Here is a 17741-nt window from a genome sequence, read left to right as displayed (position 1 = left end):
TATGCTCCCGTTGAGTCATTGATATACGTATTGATGTCCAAACACAACAGATTTGTTTCCATTAAGTCTTAGAGCATATTGATCTCCCAGTGTGCGCGCGCACACACACACACACACTAATATCATCAAATTCCAATTATTCATGTACAGGTACTGAATGAAATTGAATACACACACATACATTGTTTGGAGACGTTGTAGGCCTATTGATATTGTTTTTATACAAAGCTAATTATATTTTCTGTCCCATAACCTGACCTCAAACCTTCCTCCATTTTTATTAACATAATTATTTTGTATGTCTATTCATAATTTTCTTGTGCATTGGCTGGTACCCACATTGGAGGCGATTTTGAGTTTTACTATATCATGCTTGTGGGGATATGTGGTCCCTGACACTGTGAGAAAAGCAAGGGCCCTTATACTAACAGCTCAAGCATGAAGCAAACCTCTCTCTCTCAATAACTGCAATATGTTTTTAAAATAACTAGAGGTACTTTTCCAATAACACGTGTATTATTGTAGATGTTTATCTAACTAGGCCGCAAAACATATTCCTAAACGATTATTGGCAGTGTTTATCCAGAGCAGCAGCGGTGTTATTAGGAAATCAGTCACACTGTGGATGTTTCCTCGGCGCGCGTTCTGGTCGGACTGAGATTGTGCTCGCAGCGTCGGCCGCTCGCGCCGGTAGACACGCGCCACCCGTTCCCTGTTCCTGCCGCCACACCCCCTTTCTCACGAGCGCTGAATGGTACGTCCCGGTGATGCCGAACGTGTCAGACAGTGAAAAATCCGTGAAGACTTGAATTTGAATCCTAACTGTTCAGAATACGACGTTCCCTCCGCGTGCGAGTGTGCTTGTGTATATGAGCTGCCGCATCCCGTTTCACTCAGCATCCGCTCTCGCGCGTTTCCCGGTAACCGAGCACCGCGCTCCCGCCGCCTTACCGGAGCCACCGTGTCTCCGACCGAGGCGCTCTGCTTTCTGAAGGATAAACGCCAGGATTCGGTGCCGGAGCCTTTCTCCACATATCTACAAGAGATTAAGTGAGCTATCCGGGGATTTTACACTGAATCATGCTCAGCGTTGACGAAGGTAAGGAGCAGAACCCCGGTAAACAGAACCGGTTCTCCATAACTGCGTGTGTTTGTGGGTGTTTGCTCGTATACGCTGAATACAGGCGTGAATTCAGTTTCTCAAACGAATGACTGCGGTCCGTTGTGTAAGAAACGCATCTGTTTTTCTTTAAGGAGACCGTTAAGAAACGGATAAACCGTTATTAGGCGGCTGAGAAAGAAGCTCGGTCGTTTTTTTCCTGCGCAGCACATCTGTGTAACTGATCCGAGGCTCTCCCAGCCCAGACATCCACTAACAGGCAGCCGTTAAATGGCTTTGGTTCCCATCCATCCGACGTGAGACTTTCTCGTTTTTAGAGGCGAGCTTTCCCGCCGTCACCGCGCGCAGATCATTCTTGACAGTATCGACTGGGCACAAGACACCAATTACCCGCTGCTTGTGAACTTGACTGACTGAATGCGACCTTTACGGTCTTTTACTCTTTAATTGTGATATATATTTCAACGAGTTATGTTCGAGAATACAGCTGACCGGGTCTGACTGAGTGTGAGGAGATTTCAGCGAGAAATATGCCCACGGTTTCGCGCACGACCGGGTCACCTGCACTGGTAAATATTTAAATTTCACGGGATTTTCTCCGTTTTAGCAGCGAATAGAGACCACCCCACCAGATTATTGAATATAACATGTTATTCATGTGTTCTTCTCCGCTTCTCCGTCAGTGTGTGTGAGTGTTCTGCGACACATCTGTGCATTATTCACTCAGGTCGCCTTAGAGAGAAACCGCTGGTAACACTGGGAGAGTTGGTCGAGACTTTAAGTGGCCATGCTTTTGATTTATTTTTTATGATTATACCAGAAGAGAACGAGGGAAACAAGATTGTGTGTTTCCTACTGTAGTACTTATAATTGAACACTAAATAAATAATTTAGTGTTCTTGACGTTATAAGAAAATACCAGGGCACTCCCTTATTTGCATATATATATATATATATGTATATATATGTATGTATATATACCTAAACATATATATATAATATTATAATGAATAACAAATTATTTTAATATGAGTGAAATATTAAAAGGTTATTTGTTAATATTTATTTTGCAAATGAAATGAAAATCAAATGAAAATCTTATTTTACTTTTGCAGGGGCCGCCCTTTCAATATTTTTCATAAATTTGGCTCACACACTCAGTTACAGGATACAGAATCCACACACACAAAATATACATTTATTTGCACATATAAATGATGTAGTTTTACAATTGTATGCCTTTTCTTAAGGAGGAATTATATGCTTTAAAACTCACTGCTACAAGGGCAAATATTTTTATGCATATTTAGAGGCAGGCTTCAGCACATAGAAGGCATTGCACAAATAATATATATATATAAAAAAATGAATAATTGGTTAAATTTTACTACTTAATTGCTCTCTATTTGCTTGCTGAGAGAAGCTAATGTATTCTCAATATTTTTAAGATTTTCTAAGTTTGGTTACTGCAGATAGTTGGAAGTAAACAAGATATGTTTGCTACTATTGCCCATCCCTGAATGTCACATAAAATCAGGCGAAGTGTGATTGGTGGTTTAATATGTCGATCAGATGGCCCAATCCTTTCTGAACTGAGGGTTCTTGGACAGATTAAGCTACAGTATATACACTTAATGTAATGCTAATGATCTTTTGCTGGTGATACCGACAGTCTTTATAGTGAGAGCAACAGGGCACACTATATGGTTGAGCAGGTATACAGAGAGAGTAGCATTTGAGGTCCAGGATTGCCAGTATCCATACAGGCGGTTACAGCCCACTTTAAACACTGATTTATACTAAATGTATTTTTTTTTTTTTAAACAAAATAGCATGTGTGTTGAAGTATATGTTTAGCTTGGTGCCAGTACTTTAGTTGTTTTTTTATTTATTTATTTTTTATTACAACACAAATCCAAGTTTGGCTTATAGAAATCACAGTCCTGCTCTATCACTAATGTGCCGTCAAGTAAGACACCCCAGGTTGCTCCAGGCACATTATCTCAGCAAGTGGTTAACAGTAAGTTGTGAAAAGCAACTGCTAAATGGCAACTATGAACATGCAGTATTTATGTGCTAGAAAAGAGTGTGTGTGTGTGTGTGTTTGATATGTCAGTCTGCTGTTGGTGAATTAGCCTAAAGTTTTTGTGACCTCTTAGAATCTCGTTATTATGCTAAAATGTCTCTGAAATGCAAAACCCGACACCGCCTACTTTATTAGAAAATGCCACTGAATTGAATGTAAAACGCCTTATTATTTGGCTGCTGTTTCTCTCCTGACCTTTTAATTAATATGTATGGCTGTCCATATTTTAGGAATTTCCATTACCAGGGATAACAGATATTAAGTGTTGTGAGTCTGACTCTGACTCGAAGGCCTTGCATTCTGTACTGGTAGCTATATTCTTCATTTCGTGTGGATCGTTGGGATTGGGATCATCAGTCCAGAACGTTTTAGATTTATTGACACATCTGTTGATGACTCATTTAGACCTTAATACAATGGCATATTTGGCATTAGATGTTTGTGTTACTCATATTCTCTACAGCATGTCTAAAAATATACGTTACAGTACACCTTTCTTTTACCCTTCCCTCTGTCCCTGTCTTTGTCTCTTTCTCCTTATGATGCCGAGGTTTAGCAGGGATGGTAGCTACCCACGCTGGCATTAACCCCCTGCTATGCCTCACCCTCTTCTAACAATAGAGGTAAAGACCCGGAGGGGTTCCTGCCTGCTCTCCCACTCTCAGCAAATGCTACAGTACTGCGTTCAGCTTTCATTAACGCCACACTCACTGGGAGAGAGCGAATTCTGAGAGTTCTTTGCTTTCTGACAGGCTCCACCGGCTTGGGAGGCTAATACATCATAGGGTTGCAGCTAGTGCAGCCCAGGGGTACTATTGTTCGACGTTTAACATTTATTAACCGACATTTTTAGGATAAAAAAAAAAATTACTTGTTGCAATAGTAATCAATTGATTTTCAGTTGAAAATAACCTTTATCTAAACAATGCTAAATACATATTTTAACAAATGCCTGAAGCCAGTTAGTGAGGTGTGGGTAGTAGTGGTTGACCAATATATCACCAAGGCCAATATTGTCCGATTTATCAGCCGATGTGCAGACACACAAGAGCGCCCAGCCTTTGTCTTCATTAGTTTACTGTTTTGTTCATCAGTTCTGTCTAATAATAGAAAGGCAATCGCTGTAGTACTTTTTTAATGTAAGTAATGCAAATTTATATAATTTGAACAAGTATTTGAACCCCTGTTAAACATTTCATTCATGCAGAATTCAGCTGAAAGGTGCATGTGAAAGGTCTAATTGGATGTGGACAGGAGAGTTCAGCTGTCACTGGACACACATGATTGAGTAACTTCAAACTAGGGCTGTGTGATATGGACAAAAAATACTGTTACAATTTTTTGATCAATACTTAGATTTAAATTTTAATTACAATTTGGACAATTTTCCTACTCACTTTACATTCATAATTGCATTTCTGTGTTTATGAATTTGAAACATTTTTCAAAAGAAAACCAATGTGAGCTTTTTCATAAAGCTGTTGAATAACAGCTGAAGTAGTAGTGGCCTTATTGATAATATTTGAGGGCACCATATCTTTGCATAAATTATATGTGGTTAATGGTACGTTTTCTCTTCCATAGAAAAGAGTTATAAAGAAAACTCTAAATGAAGCTTAATTCATTAAGACACTAATAGTATAAGACCAAATTCGATACAAATCTTATTACTAAAACATACAAATGCTTAGCAAAGCGCTAAGCATTTTCTTCATAATGGTTTTCTTTGGGTCTTTCCATTTGGATTGTAGTGCCTTTATCTTAGCAGTGGATAGTATTTATGACAAGAGAAATATGTGAGAAAATCCCTGGTTGTTGTTTTAGGACATTTAAGCCATGTTACGCATTTTAGAATTTCCCCGATTTGATGTACTGTGCTGTTCTTGCAAATGACCTTTTATATATCCAAAATATTCTCACTGGTGGATAGGTTAGGTAATGTTCATTTAGCATTTAATCTCTCTGTTCTTCATAAGCTATGTTCATTAAGTAAACTGTGTTCATTTAACGTTTAGTTATTAGTTTGTTTGCATAGCTGCAACTGTGTAATTATGGCAGTGAATACCACAATACTGCCCTCTGACCGCCACAAACTCACATAAGGCTTTATCAAGTGATGTAGTGTCACAAGGGGGAATATATTGGACCTCATTACAGATTAGCCACCGTTGTCAACTGGCCTCAGCTTTGACATTAGCATGTTAGCACTACTCCCTCATGTCTGGATTAATACTGTACTGGAAACAGGGGATTAAGCAGCACTTACCCAACCCAGATCTGCCAGTCACACAGCCGGTAATTATACCAGCAGAGTGTCTTTTGCTTAATACTTCAGTGCAGTTTAAAGCGCTGATGAGCAATAACCAGGGGACCAATTTCCTGTGTGTTTTGCTGCATATATCTAAATACTTCAAGGTTATTCGGGCTTTATTAAGGTTAGAAAAGGCAATGTATTCAGCTTGGTGGAGTATAAATTTTGGTTATAATAATAGGTTGAGACCTGTTATTACGCTAATAGCTCTTTTTTAAGAGGAATTTGGTGCAACAGGATGTTTATTTGCTTGTAATTGTAGGTTGAAAGGATAAATTAGTATTTTATATGGATTCAACAATTTAGCAATGGCATTATTGTGGGTTCAGAGCTTAGGTATTCTGCATGTTCAAACTCTTCGAATTATATATTAAAAATAATGAGGTTTACCAACCAGTGTTCACTAGAAAACACTATTTACGGTTAGTAGGAAATGCAAAAGCACAGTAGCCCTTTCCTTTAATGTAAATGCACTCCGAGACTCCGAGCTCTGCTCTTGGTTAATTATATTTCTGCCCCCAAATCTTCTTTTCTTATTCTCTTATCAGACCCTCTTTACTTCCACTCTCCTCCTCTTATACCCTAAGCCCCCTGGCTTTTATGCCATTCAGATAGATTGTAGTCTTTCTTAGGAAGGTGGTAATTTTCACAGTCTTGACCACCCCCCTTCCCCCTCCCCAAACACACTCCATTTCAGTAACGGTGAGCTAAAAGTCATTCCACATCTCTAAGTCTCAAGTTCAACCTTGTTCTTTCTGTTTCTTCATATGGCTGTTCTGTCAGTCTGTTTTCCTCCCTCGTTTCTCTCTGTACTTCATTATAGTTCTCAGCATTATAGCTTGGTATTATCCCTGAGACTCTAGAACACTGTGATGTCAGAATAGATGCAGAGTGTTTTATCATACAGTTTTGTAGCTTGGCTTTGGTGGTGACTGTTAATCACAGGATACGTTCCAATCGCTCGGTAGTGCCCTGTGAACTGGACTACACAGGCTGTTAATCTTAACATCGTAAGTGAGATATCACTTGACATTGTAGCTGGTGTATATGTTCAGTACAAAGGACACTACTAACGACATATCGAAGATACCTCAGTATGTGACTTCATACTGGAATATTTACCCATTAGATTCTTTGCTTCACCTTTATACTACACAATGTTTTATTCAGCTTAATTGACCTCTTTTACTAGGCAGTAGTGCATGTGGACAAAGCACAAGATATGTGACTGCTACTGTGCCATTATGATACCATTATGATAATGTTCATACACACAAACATTGAGAAAACACAATGTACTCTAAACATTACCATCTGTTTTCATATCATTGTCCATAGTAGGGATGCATGATATATGAGTAACATATTGGATTCAGCCAATATTAAAGATGTTTGTTTATTTGTCTGTATTGGTTGATACTAAATAATTGTTTGCTCATTCCCCCATTTTAGATTAATATTTAAAAGGCTTTGTAATTTAATAACATTGTTAAATATAGTCTTTAGTAAATCTCAAAATGAATGTTTTTTTTATAATGTACATTATAATCATTTGATGCATAAATTCACCTGTAGCATTTAAAAAATCAATTAAATTTTTTAGAATAGTTTTTTATTTTTATTTTTTATTCATTAGCCACAACATTTTTAATATTGTGTTTCCCTAACATCAATGGTTTAGAGTGTGACATTTTAAACTACATAAACTACATAATATTTTCGGTAACTATGTATTTTTATTTACTTTGTGAAAAGCTGTCTGTGAGGACCGGAATAAAATTATTATTGATTGATGTAACACTCGTGAATGTATTATGTTTTTATATTTGAAGATTTGGACTAAGTGAACTTACAGATATCCCTAGCTGAGTTTGTATAGGGTAGTATAGTAGTAAACATTGTAGTTCTAAAGATTTTGAGAAGACTGATGTCATTCTGAATGCAGAATTCCAGAACACAGAATCTCAATTTAGTTTATTTTTTTATTTGTTGATGTTTTTTTTAAGAGAACATTATATATCCTGTTCAATTAGACTAATTCATTATAGGAACTGTCTTCCTCTAAAAATAAGCCCTAGTAATGTGTGATAAATGAGGTTTCTGAGGCACCCTCATTAAGTCTCCGATATGTGTGTTTGAGAAGCATGGACCCTCATCATTCTCATTGTCTTCCTCCAATATGTGAATAATGTGAATAAGATTGAGCATGTAGAACATGTCTCAGCGATGACCAGATTGACCGAGCGGCCGCGCTCAGTCGAATGATTATATTCATGTTTTTAGATTTTTCACTCCCAGATATTTGATATGCATGAAAAACCACAACACATTTTATTTTACGTGATGGAAAGCAAATATTCTCTGTCTACGCTGCTTTATCCTCCAGCACAAACATATTATGTGTGAATGATATTTAGCATATGTCACAGCAGACTGTAAAAATGCTTTTTCTATTGGTTTAACCTTCTGTGTGTTTTAACCTTACTATGTGAATGTATTGCATTTTGTATTGTGCGCTCTGTTTTTGATAGTTGGCAAATTGGAAACCGTAATGTATCTCTCTATCTACTTCTGTTAAATTACATATTTCAAAAGGACTGAAAAGGCATAATATGTTGGCAAAAAAGCGTCCTCTCACTCCATTGGTCAGGCCACACATTTCCATCCATTTTAAAAAGGTTACGCTGCCTTTCAGCACAATGGGTGAAAAAGGCGCATTGTCCAGCTCGAGCACCCGTAACAGTGCCCAGCAGACATGGCCGTACAGCTTGATTTAATGACACATCTTACATTGCAGGTTTAGAGTAATTAACATACTGATGAGACATTTTGGAATATATTCTTATTCTAATCAGCAGACTCATTTGCAAAGTAAGAAACATCATACAGCAGGGTGCCGGGTTGGTTACTTGTCATTTAGCAGACGCTTTTATCCAAAGCTGCGTACAGTACGCTAATTTCAGGAGCGACCTGGGGTCGGGTGTCTTGCTCAAGGGCACCACATTGACGATGGGTCACAGTAACTTTCCAGAGTGAAGCTGTCCCCTGCTGAGATGTGAACCTGCAGCCCATGTACAGTAAGCAGGTTGTCCAGCACAGTGGAGAGGTGACAGGAAATCATAGGAAGAAGTGGGTGGATTGTGTCTGGAACTGACAAAAGCTGGGTTGAACCCTTCTGACAATGACTTCAGATTGTTAACGACACACCAGGAGTTTTCAGAAGGGGGTCTGTGACCCTTAGGGGTCCTTGATGGCACTGCAAAGGGTCTGCCAATTATTGTTTTATCTTATATATAAAAAAGGGATTAAGAAATATTTCAGTCTAAAATGAAAAATCTGTCACTAACTCATCCTCATTTTGTTCCAAAACCTATCCTTTTACTTGTCTGTAAAATGGAAGTCAGTATGATCCAGTGTTGTTTTGCACCTCTTTATTGCATTCAGAAAAACAACAACAACAACAAAAAAAAAAAGAAAATATATTTTTGTGCTCCAAAGAAAGAAATGCCTACAGATTTGACAAGTGAATAAATGACAAGCTAAACAAAACTAATTTTAAGAAGCTGCGGATGCTTTACTGTGCCTCCCACATAAAAAAAGTATAATTAAAATGGTCCCACTTTATATTAGGTGGCCTTAACTACTATGTACTTACATTTAAATTAATTATTTGCTACAATGCACTTATTGTGTACATACATGTTTTCATTGTACTTATATTTAAAAAATACCTATATGTAGTTACATCTGTAATTAATTTCTGTAATTACATTTATAATTACACTTGTTGACCCATCCCTTACAGCTTAACCCACCCTTAAACCTACCCACACCACCAAACCTGTCCCTAACCTTACCCCTATCCCACCTCAATAGCAGCAAAAGTGTTTTGCAATACAGTATGAACACAATAAGTACATTGTACTTATTTTTTTATGTAAGTACATAGTAGTTAAGGCCACCTAATATAAAGTGTGACCATTAAAATATACAAGGATATGACTCATCATAATTATTAACTCTTTCCCCGCCATTGACGAGATATCTCGTCAAACGGCAATCCGTGTTCTAGGTGTATTACGGTAAGGAAAGCCCTAGCGCATGTCCTGAATGAGTTACGGGACTTCCGGGTCTTTAGGGTGCGAATAGAAGACGATCGGCATACATGGAAGGATCAGAGAAAATGTAGATCATATATAGATCATATAGCCTATGTAGATCATGTTTTGACCATTTTGAATCTGATCGGGACGAAGTAGTCAGTGAGAGAGATTTACAGACATTTACAGACACAGAAACATCGATAGTTGTAACCGATTCGTGGATCTGAATAGGGGTGTGTGTGTGTGTGTGGCGCGATCTATCTGTATAGATTTATCTATATATCTATCTATCTGCATGCATGCATGTATGTATGTATGTATGTATGCATGTGTGTGTGTGTGTGTGTGTGTGTGTATAATCATATGTATGTATATGTTTGTGTGTGTGTGTGTCTGTTTGTTCTGTTTATTGAATGCAATTTAAATTATTCATATAATTATTTATAGGTGAAAGAATATGACATCTGAATGTATTTTGCTCGAAAATGCACTACTTTGATAAAAATGCATTTTTCTCAGTTTTTTGTCCAAAATGTTGCATTTTTGATGAAACCTATCTGCATTCAAATGGTGATAAAACATGAACACATGAAGATAGAATAAAATGTTTTTTTTTTGTTTAAAAGCAGAGGCTTGGTTCTTTATGTTGATATATAATATATTCTTATATTCATAGCAGAAAATATTCTGAGGACCGTCAAATTTAGGTGAAAATCATCAAAAATGCTGGCGGTGGCTGGCAACTTTTTTTAAAAACGCTGGCGGGGAAAGAGTTAATGGCCTCCCAATGTACACATCATTACAGAGTATGTAAATGCATTAATATAGCACCATATGTACTTTTGAAATCTGGTTTAGTGTGCATAACTAAGGTGAAATTGCAGTAATTTATCACTGTGATTATAAACATTAAAATTCTTGATGATTCTCTTAGCTGATGCTCACACTTGTCATTCTCTAATGCAGAGCATTTGCTGTAACAACCATTTCTTAAAGAAAGCTCTCTGGCTGCATTGATGAAGCCCATCGAGTGATTAATCAAGGACATGGGCAGAGTTTTGTCACAACACAGTCCTCTAATCTGAAGTTCTTGAGCCGAGCTGTAATTTAAGTATGATTGGGTTTTAGTGCGTTGAGATGATTAGGCGTTTGGGAAAGAGTTTGCTATCAGTGAGACAGCCTTTAAAACGGGCCCTGTCAGGCTCTCATCTGTGCCACTGCAGGTGCTTTGTTAACCTATAATAAGGGCACTTGAACGGTTCACCTCAAGGCCGGACTCCAACCGGCCACCTGTTGTGGAATGATTAGGGGTAATTGTAAGTGTGTGTGTGTGTGTGTGTGTGTGTGTGTGTGTGTGTGTGTGTGTGTTTAAAGAAGCCTTAAGCCTGTAAAGCCCTCACCTAATCACCTGTAACTGCTTAGCCAAAGATCTGTGACTGATTTGTGTGTGATATCCAAAGCCCCGTAGACCTGATCTGATTCCACTGCCGTTCTGTTTCCCTTCAATGCTTCTGACATGGATTCGGTTAAGAAAGCTTAGCCCTGCACCGGAAATAAAGCCTTCTGGACCATAAGAAATATTTTATTACAGTTCTTCTCATTTAATTTGCTTCATTTCCTCAAGCTAAAGTCAGTTTTCCCAATGCAGTCACAAATACCTCTTTGGCATTTTTTGTATCCCTTCTCACAAATTTGCATTGCCACTGCATGCTTAATGCAAAGCCTGTATTTTAAAGACACTTCTGTAGTTGGGTTCCTTTGAATTGATGTGACCTCACAAAAATGACACCCTCGGTTTCTATGGCAATGACATCAGTAGCGATGTCACGGCGATCAAGCTGAGAAAATGCAAACAGCTGAATAATTCAACAAGTCATTTCACCGCACCGAATCAGAGGGGTCGCCAATGAAAAGTGTTTTTCATCTGGGGGAAAAAACACATGAAAAATGAGGGGTCTTTGTAAGAGAAAATATAAAACCATCTCGCTGAAACATTGTTCACTTGATTTTGTCACTGACCTCATAAAGCTGCTCATTTAAATTTAATATTTTATATTATTTAATAGATATATATATTTTCACATTCTGCTGCATAATTAATGAAGCAGTACTCTTTTTGTCTTCATCCAGCATGATTATTTTGGAGGAATGTGGCAGTGTTGAAATATCATGTCATGAAATTCTATTAGCCTATGAATTTTTGTCACAGCCACCGTTTGCATGCTTGACATTAAGTGTTTTTGTTGTTGTAGAGATTATTACGGATGTGTGCCGGGAATGAAGACAAGCACATCGGGGTCACGGTGGAAACGCTGCGGAGAGGTGTTTATTTAGTATTAAGAGGCTGATCAGACAGAAGAGGTTTTGGAGTAGCCGATGGGTCAGTCTCTATCGTGCTAAAGTGCACTGATAGTGCTCTACGGGAGCTCCTTGTGTGTCTGTACACTCGTCGGGAGTTCTCCAGGAGATGGGGGTTGAGGAGGCGGAACATGAATTTGGAGTGTCTATTTGGACGCTTCATCTTAGACCTCATCCGTTTCTGTTAGATTGGAGGAGAGGAAGAGAGAGGCATTACTTGTCGTCTAGTGTAGCCTTAGCCTGGCAAGCATGAATCGACTCCAGCTGTGCCGCGTCTTCAGCTGTGCGCTGTGGTGCTGTCCAAGGTGCTAATGGAGTGTGTGTCCTGGAAGAGCTCTCTGATTGGTGCACAGAGAGCTTGCTTTAACATGACTTTCTTCTGACTAGAGTGTGAGTAGCTTTGCATAAAACAACTAGGTTTGAACAGTATTAGTTATTAGCTGATATTAGAGATTTGATTTTTAATTTCCGTACAATTAAAAAAAAATAATAAAAGAATAGGGTAAACGTACCTATTAAGCACACTTCCATTTTTGAGCTCAGATTATAAAAAAAATAATGTGTTATCCTACTTGATGTCTTAACCAATTGATGTGTTTGTTACTATATACCTCCTGTAATTGCAAGTCAATTAGATCATTACACACAGAGATATGAGTCTCCATTTGTTCACACTGTCTGGTGGCCATTTTGAAAACTGTCTGAAAACATTCACCAAAAGAGGAGCCCTTTAAATGTGCATTTTTTAGATGTTTAAGCCTTTATTTTGGGTAAGTTTCACTACTTAGTGTAAAATTAAGAGATTAATGTTAAGACTTTTGCGTATTATAACCTGGAACTTGGATGTGGGAAATAATTACAGTTAGATTCAAAAGATAGTTTTAGCAACACAGCGCAGATGCTACAGAAGCTGACTAGCTGTATAAGATTGTGTGCTACGCTAACATATTACTTCACAAGCATTTTTTTTTTTACAGCCATAATATTATAAATTGACAGTTTATTGCTGGTCTGTGGTTTTACACTGCTGTTATTTTTAAAGATTTCATATTATTTTAAGGTGAGCTTAACGGGTGCACTACTATGAAAATCACACAGCTTCAGTGTGACATCAATAAGAAAAAGTATAATTTCATAGATATTATTAATGATAGTTGTTCATAATAAAATATGTATGAACTTAATACATGACCTAGATTATTTTGCAAAATATTGTCATTTTAATAAATATTACATGAAATTTATTAAAATTGTTGCTGCTCCAATTAAGCTCAGTGTGCTCTCTTTAAGTTCTTCCACACTGAACGTCTATATAAATACTTCATAAACAGACTTTAAATATTAACTGATGGTTGTCACTTTAAGTTAATCTTTATAAAATGGTTTAAGCTTTAAGATCACAAATCTAGACGTAACTATAGTTTATGCCCGAAGATGAAAGAGGCATGTCGTTCGTACAAAGAAGGAGCCATCTGTATCTGTCCAGGAAAAAAGTGACTATAAAGGCTGGAATACACTACATGGCTTTTGAAATTTGAACAGATTTTTAAAACACCAGGCATCATACACTTGCTGACTTTGTAAAAAATCACAGGGAAAACTGGGCATCTACACTAAATGACTGAAGATCTCACACTACCAGACTTTAAATTCCTTCTGATCACAACAAACTAACACAGAAATGTGCGCATTGTTGCTAGAAGACACATGACAAATGAAAACAATATGTGTTCTAAAATTGGCTGAAAATATCAAACATGTTTGATGTCCTCCGACTGGATGGAATCATAGTCTGAAGCTAAAAAATTTGAGTTTTTTTTTTTTTTTTTTGATTGACTTTGTACCTTCAAATAAAATATTAAAAGAATATATTATTCTTTAAAAAAATTGTTAAAAATAAACAAGAATTTTTAATAAAACATGATGTGTGCTTAAAGGGTACAGAAATGTACCCATTAAGCACAGCCAGACTTTTTGCATTTAATGATGTATATCTTAATCAAAATGCTTTTGTCATTTAAAATAAAATTAAGTATTTTTGTGTGAGAGATTAATATTTTATTGTAACATAACATCTTGTATTGAAACCAATATCTTGTGCACTAAAAATGCCTCAATATAGATTTTGGTGAGCTTAATAGGTACGTTTACCCTATTCTATTCAGCACGGATGCATTAAATTGTGGATGTGAAAGTAAAGACTTTGCATTGTTACTAAAAATATAAAAAAATAAATAAATGTTGTTTTAATGTAGAACAACTGTTTTCCACATTAATGATGAACAAATGTTTCTCGAGCACCAAGTCTGCATAATACAATGATTTCTGAAGGATCATATGACACAGAAGAATTGAAAAAGTTTTTCAGAAATTCAGTTCAGATCAATATTTAGAAAATCCCAAAATTAATAATTTTTTTTTTAATATATATTGTACAATAGTGTTGATTTCAAGTCCACCTTGTCTAGTCCCAGTTGAGTCCAAGTCCTTAACATTTTGAGTTTGAGTGGGAGATGTTTATCATTGTCTTGTTATAACTTAATTTTATGTTGTTACTTATCTTTCATGCTAGTACACATGATGTGAATTTGACTGTACTCAGAAATATTCCGGAGTCTAAAATGTCAGAGTCCGTGTCAATTTTGAGCACAAGTCCACCTGAGAGTTCATCAATAATTGCAGTCTGAGTCTGAGTCCGAGTACCCCAACTCTACTGTACAATATAACTTTGTGATGCCTAAATTCACTAGTAGCATTTAAAATAATTGGTTTTATTTTTAATTTTAGTCAAAATGGTGTATCATTTTAATATCAACTACTTATTCACCGTAACATTCAAAAATTAGTAGCTTATCAGCCAAAATTCAATTAATATTGGTGTGTTCCTAGAAATAACGAGTTTGCGAATGAAAACGTTCATCTTCTTTAACATGAGAGAATGCTAAAGGGAAAAAGAGAGAGAGAAAGCACATTCAGTCTCACAGTGAGAGAGCTTTTTAGGCTGACATGAGCTTTTTATACAAATGAAACTGTCTACAGCATTTAGTTTTAAATGTATTTCATCGTATTATTTTACATTGATATTTTTTTTCCAAAGTGTCCATTGGGATAAAAACAGGGATGAAAATTATATTTCTCCAAAATGACTTGAAGCTCAATTTGGTTTCCATACTTGCATCATAAACTCACTCCAGCTTATGAAATTATCGACATATTTATTTCGAATCTCATGAGATCAAGGCTGAGAGGACAATGCTGTAAGTTAGATCTGAAATTCAATCTTAATTGAATTGGCTCATTATGCGAAATTCAGCAACATTGTGCTACATGCAGAAAGAAGTTATTCACAAATGTGAAGCAGTATGAGGGCTTCCAAATGTTTAGAAGGTTTAAAATGCTTAAACTTGAACCACTCTCATTCAGAAACCTCCGGCTTCTCAGTAACACATGAACGGCTGAATTTATGAAAGCGTTTACTGCCAGACTTCTAGAGCGAAATGTCTAAGCCTGTGATTTGTAGAGGTTGTAGATGGTTTCCAGTCCATCATACGAGTAGAAGTACATGTGAAAAGGAAAAAAAAAAAAACGTGCGATTTGCTGCAGGCGGTGGTAAATGCAGCTTGTATTCAAACATTTGAAAACGTCCAAGGTGTCAAACAGGAGCGTTTCCAAAGGTGATTTACGCATTAGAAATATGAGGTCCCTCATCTTCCTGCCTCTGTCAGTGACTTTTGTCGCAGGGTCTTTTAGATCAATGCAGAACTGTGAAACTCAACAAAGACAAATTATGGAAAGGGATCTCATTTGCGATACGCCGCGAGGAGGGGAACTTCATTTATGAGCGGAATTAATAAACGCATTTGGAATTTGAATCGGAACGTCCCCACGGGCTCTGGATTCTAAACATTCCATTAGTTTGCCGGAATGCTGTTGCTCTCAGATAAACGGACTCAGCTGCGGCCGAGTTTATTTATTCCTGTCCACCAGCTCGTAGAGATACACCGCTTGGAGGAGGTGCTCCGGTTGCGACATTAGTATGCAGGTCCGGCACTATTGGGCTGGTGATTAGCTTAGCGGGTACCGATCCGCACCGGTAATGTGGCGAATGGAGGTTCGGTCCCAGGTGATTGTGATCCATGAACTGGAGAGTTACTGAGATCACAGTGCTGCTCTATTACCATCGAGGCCTTGAGCAGGACACTGAACCCTAGGAAACTCCAGAGGCACTGTCCCTGCAATTAGTGTACTGTCACTTCGGATAAAAAACCTCTAGTTAATGGTCCAGGTAGATGATCTGACATGAGCAACGCAACTGAGAATCCCGCTCTGGGTAAAAGCAGCTGGGGAATATCTTTGATGGCTGAACAAAACAATGGTGCAAGTTTGTTCTCCTCACTCGAGTTGCACGGGGTGGGGTGCTGTATTGAACTGTTTTTTTCTCCATGAACCTGTAGGCGTATGCGCTTCTGCGTTCTCCACTAAAGACTCGTAATTTTGTACGTTTGTATTCTCATGTTGATGTCGTTTGTACATTTGGTGGTTGGGATTGTTTGTGTAGGTATGTACGCAACCCCTACTGTTTTTGCTCATCTTAACCAATCTCCTGAGAATAACTTGATCGCTCATCTCTCCCGTCTTTCTCTCTCTCTCTCTCTTTCTGAAATGCTAATTTATTCCCTCACTCGTTGTTTGGTTCTGTCAGAGAGGGTGCGTAGGAGGGAGAAATGGCTTCTCGGGGAGAGGGGATAAACGCTGGTCTGAGATCAGTAAAATGGAGACATCTGGTAATGAGAATGACTTTCATATGCCGCAGAGACCTCGCTATGTGTAGCTTTTTTTTTTTTATTGACGCATTGAAAGTTTTACAAAAGCAGACTTCCCTCGGGCCGAAGATACACTTCGTTTTCCAACACAGAAAATCACTCCACAGTAGCATTTTGTGTTTTGTTTACCCTGGTTTAAAAAATTCACTACTCTGTGCCAGGGTGTTTCAGAGGTGCGTGTTATTGGGTTTTTCGAAAGGTAGCAGTTTTGGGGCGGAGTTTCATTAGGACGATTGATTGAGTATTTCAGAGCGCAGAGCAGGAGTTCATAGCTGAATAAATGCCAGACCAAAAGAGGCTGTCCCAGTCTGTCCCCAAGCATAACGGTCACCTCAGATTCCTCATCTCATGAAGGAGAATCGAGTTTGAAGGATGGTTTTCCAGAGAAGGCAGATGTGATGTATATGTCACCCCGTCCTTTAATTAGTCAGCAAAGACAAAGACGTTATTGCTGCACTCCTCTGTTCTCTAGTCTTGGTGAGAGTCAATTCAAAACAAGTAATGAAAGAACAATTGAGAAAGAAATGAAAAGGCATTGGCACAGAAATGGCAAGAACCGACGATCGGAGAGAAAGGGAGAGTGTCATAGGGAGGGAGAAAGAAAGAGAGAGAGAAAGCTTTTCAGGTTGACCGTGACAAGGTGAGAGATAATGATAGAATCCAAACCCTAGAGAGAAGTGTGTGTGTGTGTGTGTGGTGTTGGGGCTGATATTCATCATCACGGGTCAGGTGTGTATGACTTTAGTCGCTCTTTTGTCTTGAAGGCTCCCAGTGAAAACAGGTATTGAGGAAAGTTTAAGGGCAAAGCACACAGGCCACAGGTCAATCTCTCTCAACACACATACAGATTCTGACCGTTTTCCAGTGTTTGTGGCTTGTTATGGTTGTCGATTATGGCCGTGTCTTGTGTTCGCTCAAGCGAGGGTGAGGAACTTAGTGC

At 37.9% G+C, this 17741-nt stretch overlaps 1 protein-coding gene across 9 annotated transcripts in view; it reads left to right on the top strand.

Moving 5' to 3' along the window:
• tenm1 (teneurin transmembrane protein 1) overlaps window positions 1-17741 on the top strand; it is a 211156-nt gene that overhangs the window by 55242 nt on the left and 138173 nt on the right. The window contains exon 1 of one of the 9 annotated variants that reach the window (XM_058775131.1): window positions 659-1099. The exons of the other annotated variants lie outside the window; for them this stretch is intronic. The gene's annotated coding sequence lies outside the window, so the exon portion shown is untranslated. Of the gene's footprint in view, window positions 1-658; window positions 1100-17741 lie in introns of those variants that run through there. 9 annotated transcript variants of the gene reach the window in all.

Source organism: Onychostoma macrolepis, chromosome 05 (genome assembly GCF_012432095.1).
Source record: "Onychostoma macrolepis isolate SWU-2019 chromosome 05, ASM1243209v1, whole genome shotgun sequence".
Classification (NCBI taxonomy): domain Eukaryota; kingdom Metazoa; phylum Chordata; class Actinopteri; order Cypriniformes; family Cyprinidae; genus Onychostoma; species Onychostoma macrolepis.
Note: the sequence above shows the minus strand (reverse complement) of the source record. Positions and strands in the feature narration are given on the sequence as shown.